The 5,558-nt window shown below is 43.8% G+C and overlaps 1 pseudogene; it reads left to right on the forward strand.

Annotated features, from left to right (window-relative positions):
• Window positions 1-3,067: 3,067 nt before the first annotated feature.
• LOC141494692 (RING-type E3 ubiquitin-protein ligase PPIL2 pseudogene) lies at window positions 3,068-4,342 on the forward strand (annotated as a pseudogene).
• Window positions 4,343-5,558: the final 1,216 nt, after the last annotated feature.

Here is a 5,558-nt window from a genome sequence, read left to right on the forward strand (position 1 = left end):
TGAAATTTATCAAATTCAAGTGGTACAAAATTATCTCCAAGCATCACAAATAGATTCCCAAAAGTTTCAAAAATTCAAATAAATCCCAATTACCACAGAGTTTCTAAGAATCACCTTCCTTGAACCAAAAGATGTTTGCAAAGGGAAAGGTCTGTTTAAGACAGAGAGAATGTAACTAATTAAATTACTCTTATCACAACAATGTTTACTGATGTCTAAAGATTTACTCCAATATTTTTTGTCTTTACCTTAATTCTAGAGATAATCCCATATTAAATTTTCAAATTAACCTATATAGGAAATACATCCTTAAATGAAGTTCTCATGCAAAGATTTTTCTCTTTACTCCCCAGAACAGTAAAGATATATATAGTTCTAAAATTCCTTTTTATGATTACAAGATTTTCTTTTAACTTCATTTAACAATCTTGTGAAATTCATGTCAGCCAAAAAGCTTTAGTTACAATAAGCAATACATAAGAGATTTAGTTTTTCTTCATTCATTCATTCATTGTTTGTTGCTAACATGGGGAAGAATAAAACATTTCTTCCAAAATTTAAAATGTGATTTTAAAAATGTATTTAAGTTTCTTATCTAATTTGCATCCAAATTCCAACAAAACATTTTATATAAAATAATCCTTGGGGCAGCTGGGTAGCACTGAGGATAGAGCACCTACCCTGGAGTCAGGAGGACCTGAGTTTAAATTCAGACTCAAATACTTAATAATTACTTAGCTGTGTGACCTTGGGCAAGTCACTTAAACCCCATTGCTTTGCAAAAAAAACTAAATAAAATAAAATAATCCTTCATTTATAACTTTTAAAATACCCAGGTAAACCTAAATATCTCTTATTTTGAGTCCTATTTTATTAAAACTTTGAGTTTCTAACTAGTAGCTACCCTGGTTCTTTTTTAAAAAGATTTTTATTTATTTGTTTTTCCACAACATGCAAAGGTAGCTTTCACCAATTATCTTTGCAAGGTTTTGAGTTTTACATTTTTTCTCCCTCTTCCTCCCCTCACCCCTCCCCTGAAAGAAGGCAATCTAATATAGGCTGTGAAAGAAGAATCAAATCCAAATAGAAGAAAAATACTTTAGAGAGAGAAAAAAAATCATCATACATAAGACAACTTTAAAAAATTGAAGATGGGGCGGCTAGGTGGCACAGTGGATAGAGCACTGGCCTTGGAGTCAGGAGTACCTGAGTTCAAATCCGGCCTCAGACACTTAATAATTACCTAGCCCTGTGTCCTTGGGCAAGCCACTTAACCCCATTGTCTTGCAAAAATTAAAAAAAATTGAAGATAGCTGGTTCTTGACCTTCGTTATTGAAGAAGACTAAAATGACATCACTGTTTGAGACAAAGTACAGTGTGTCCAACTGATCAGATCGATGTGAAGTTAGAATATTCTACGGCAGGTCGGACACAAATGGTCCTTGTGAACACCTGGGATGCTTACTCTAAACTTACAGATGTCACGTTTCCTTTAAGCTGTTTCAATTCTGCCTTCCTCCATTGAGCACAGTACCCTCAACTGGTGAGGGCCCACCAGGCTGGGCCATCCTGTGCCAATGTCTCCCATGCTGTACAATCAATTCTAAAGTTCTTCAATGAGACCCTTGGGGTGTGGCAATATCACTTCTCCTGGCCCCCTTGTGAGCTCTTGTCCTGTGTAAGTTCTCCATAAAATAGTTGGGTTTTTTTTTAGCAAGTGTACATATGGCATTGTAACAGCATGGCTAATCCATTTGTAGTAATATTGGAATGCTAGGCAGTTTAGCTTGAGAAAGGACCTCAGTGTCTGCTATCTTCTCCTGCCAGGTGATCTTCAGAATCTTCCTAAGACAATTTAAATGGAAGCAATTCGTTTCCTGATGGGGCCCTGGTAGACCAGGGTTCACAAGCATACAGCAATTAATTCTCACTTTCAGTTTGATAGTCAATCTAATAACTCTTCTATACCTTCTTTCAGAGCCTCCGAAATACTGAGCTAGCTGTGGCAATGTGTCAACCTCATTGTCAACATGTGCCTCCTTGGAAAGGATGCTGCCAAGGTAAGTGAACTTGTCCACTCAAAATTTCTCCATTTGCTGTCATCAGTGGTTCTACATATGAATGATGTGGTGCTGGCTGATGGAGCACTGTGTTTTGTTTTGTTTTTTAAAATTTAGTATTTATTCTCAGAGCGGCTAGGTGGCACAGTGAATAGAGCACTGGCCTTGGAGTCAGTAGTACCTGGGTTCAAATCCGACCTAAGACACTTAATAATTACCTAGCCATGTGGCCTTGGGCAAGCCACTTAATCCCATTGCCTTGAAAAAAAAATCTAAAAAAAATTTATTCATTCTCATTCTGTACAAATGTTTTTATACATTAATAAAATATTCTTGTTTAAGTACTCTTATTAATACTCCCTCCCCCCAAAAAATATAGACTCATTTGAGCGATAAAGTAAAGGGGAGAGAAAAAAATTTAAATTTAAATATAAAAATAATAGTAATAATTGTAGTTATGGAGACCCGTTAGGAGCCTGGACCCGGCAGACCCCAGCCCCGACCCTGCCTCCGCCATGGGCAAGCGGCAGCACTAGAAGGACAAGATGTGAGGCCTGGGGGAGGGGGGCGGCCCAGGGTCACAGGTCAGGGAGGGAGACCCCCCCCTCCCACGTCACGCAGCCCGGGGTCCTCCTGAGGCCGGGCAGGTGCAGTGGGCCGGGCCGGGGGGCACCTGGGCCTGGCCCCGCCCAGCTGACTCCCCGCTCCCCCAGGTACATCACCTGTGCGGAGTACATGCACTTCTACAGGGGCAAGAAGCCGGATCTCCCACAAGCAAACTTCTGGCGTTTGCCTTTCCATCACTGCAGCCTGTCGCTGCAGCCCTTTGAGTACCCGGTGTGCACCTCTGATGGAGTCGTCTTTGACTTTACTGAATATTGTGCCTTGGATCAAGAAGTATGGGACCAACCCCAGCAGTGGAGAGAAGCTGGATGCCAAGTCTCTGATCAAGCTGAACTTCTCCAAGAATAACGAAGGTAAATATCATTGTCTGGTGCCGTTCACGGTTTTCACCAACAACTCCCACATTGTGGCAATCAAGTCAACCAGCAACGTGTACGCTTATGAGGCCTGAGCAGCTGAACATCAAGACCAAGAACTTCAAAGACCTGCTGACGGACCAGCCCTTTTCCCGCCAGGACATCCTGACGCTTCAGGATCCCACGAACCTGGACAAGTTTAATGTGGCCAACTTCTACCACGTTAAGAACAACCTCCGGGTCCTGGACCCAAATGAAGAGAAAGCGCGGCAGGATCCCACCTATCATCTGAAAAACACCAATGCCGAGACTCGAGAGACCCTGCAGGAGCTTTACAAAAATTTCAAAGGGGACGAGATCCTGGCTGCCACGATGAGGGCCCCAGAGAAGAAGGTGGACAAGTTAAACGCGGCTCATTACTCAACTGGGAAAGTCAGTGCCTCCTTCACATCCACAGCCATGGTGCCCGAAACAACCCATGAAGCAGCTGCCATTGATGATGATGATGTTGTCCGGTATCAGTTTGTGAAGAAGAAGGGGTATGTCCAGCTGCACACAAACAAGGGAGATCTCAACCTAGAGCTGCACTGTGACATGACTCCAAAAATCTGTGAAAACTTCATCAAACTCTGCAAGAAGGATTACTACAATGGGACCATCTTCCACAGGTCAATTCGGAACTTTGTGATCCAGGGTGGGGATCCAACTGGCACAGGGACAGGGGGCGAGTCCTATTGGGGGAAACCCTTCAAAGACAGTTCTGGCCCAACCTGTCCCACACAGGCCGAGGCATCCTCAGCATGGCCAACTCAGGGCCCAACAGCAACAAGTCCCAATTTTTTATCACTTTTCAGTCATGCGCTTACCTGGATAAGAAGCACACTATCTTTGGAAAAGTTGTTGGTGGCTTTGACACCCTCACAGCCTTGGAGAATGTGGAGAGTGACCCCAAAACTGACCAGCCCAAAGAAGAGATTCGAATCGAGTCAGCCACAGTCTTTGTGGATCCATATGAAGAGGCAGATGCTCAGGTGGCTGAGGTGTGGAAGAAGATCAAACAGGAGCAGGAGGCCCCCAAAGCCAAGGCCAAGGAGAGTGGAATAAAACCCAAGAGTTCAGGGCCTCAGGCCTACCATCAGGGAGTGGGCAAATACATCTCCCCGGAAGCCACAAAACACACTGCAGAGGAGCCAACCTCGACCAGTGTTGCCACAGCTGCCAAAAAGAAACCCAGTTGGGGCTTTGGGGACTTCAGCTCCTGGTGACACCTCAGCTAGGGAGGAGCCCAAGCCTTGGCTCTGGGGCAGGATCAGGAAAAATCTGATGGGGGGAAAGGATTGTCATCCTGAAATAAAGCAGGGGCTTTTTGGAAAAAAAAATAATAATTGTAGGTATGGCCAGGTGGCACAACACAGAGCACCAGCCCTGGAGCCCACCAAAGCCCAAATCCAGTCCCAGACACCCGACAATCACCCAGCTGTGTGATATGCAAGACACCCCAACCCCACTGCCCTGCAAAAACCAAAAAAAAAAAAAAGAAAAAAAAGACCCAAAATAAAATAAAATAGTAATAATAGTAGGGGCAGTCGGGTGGCAGACAGAGCACTGGCCCTTGAGCCAGGAGAACCTAGGTCCAAATCCAGCCTCAGACACCCAACGATGACCCTGCTATGTGGCACCAGGCAGGCCACCCAGCCCCATTTGCTCTGTACCCCCCCAAAATAATAATAATAATAATAATAATAATAATAATAATAATAAATTACTTCAGTCTTTGTTGCAACACCACCAACTCTGTCGTGGGTGGATCACATTCTTTATGATAAGTCCATCACAAAAGTTACTTCCATATTTTTCCACTGTTGCCATTGCTGATCGCAGCTCCCTCCTTTTGTATTTCTCCACTACCATGCATTATATTTTCTCTCTCCTTTCACTGACTCTGCTGTAGAGTAGCTGAGTGGTGCAGCACACAGATCCCCAGCCCTGGGGCCAAGAGGCTCCAAGCCCATATACCACCACTTAGGCCCAGCATCCACCCGGCCCTATGGTCCTGGACAGGCCTTCTAATCCCAGCCCCTTGCAAGAAGTAAAAAAGAAAATGCGTTATATCTGACCACTCTCCCCCATGATCCATCCTCTCCTCCTTCATTCACATCCCCACCCCTTCCCCCTGTCCCCCCACCCTCCTTCTTACTCTAGATGTCTATACCTCATTGAGTATATATACTGTTTCTTCTCCTAGCCACCTCTGATGAGAGTGAAGATTCCCTCATTCCCCCTTGCCTTCCCCCCTTCCATATCATTTCAATAGCTCATTGTAATAAAGAAAAATCTTATTATATGAAATATCTTGGCCTATTCCCCCTCTCCTTTTTCTTTCTCCCATTACATTTCCTTTTTTTTCCTACTGACTCCATTTTTACACCAAATTTTATCTTCAAATTCAGCTTTCTCCTGTGCTTCATCTATAAAAGCTCCTTCTACCTGCTCTGTTAATTAAGAAGGTTCATTTGA

Source organism: Macrotis lagotis, chromosome 8, assembly GCF_037893015.1.
Source record: "Macrotis lagotis isolate mMagLag1 chromosome 8, bilby.v1.9.chrom.fasta, whole genome shotgun sequence".
NCBI lineage: Eukaryota > Metazoa > Chordata > Mammalia > Peramelemorphia > Peramelidae > Macrotis > Macrotis lagotis.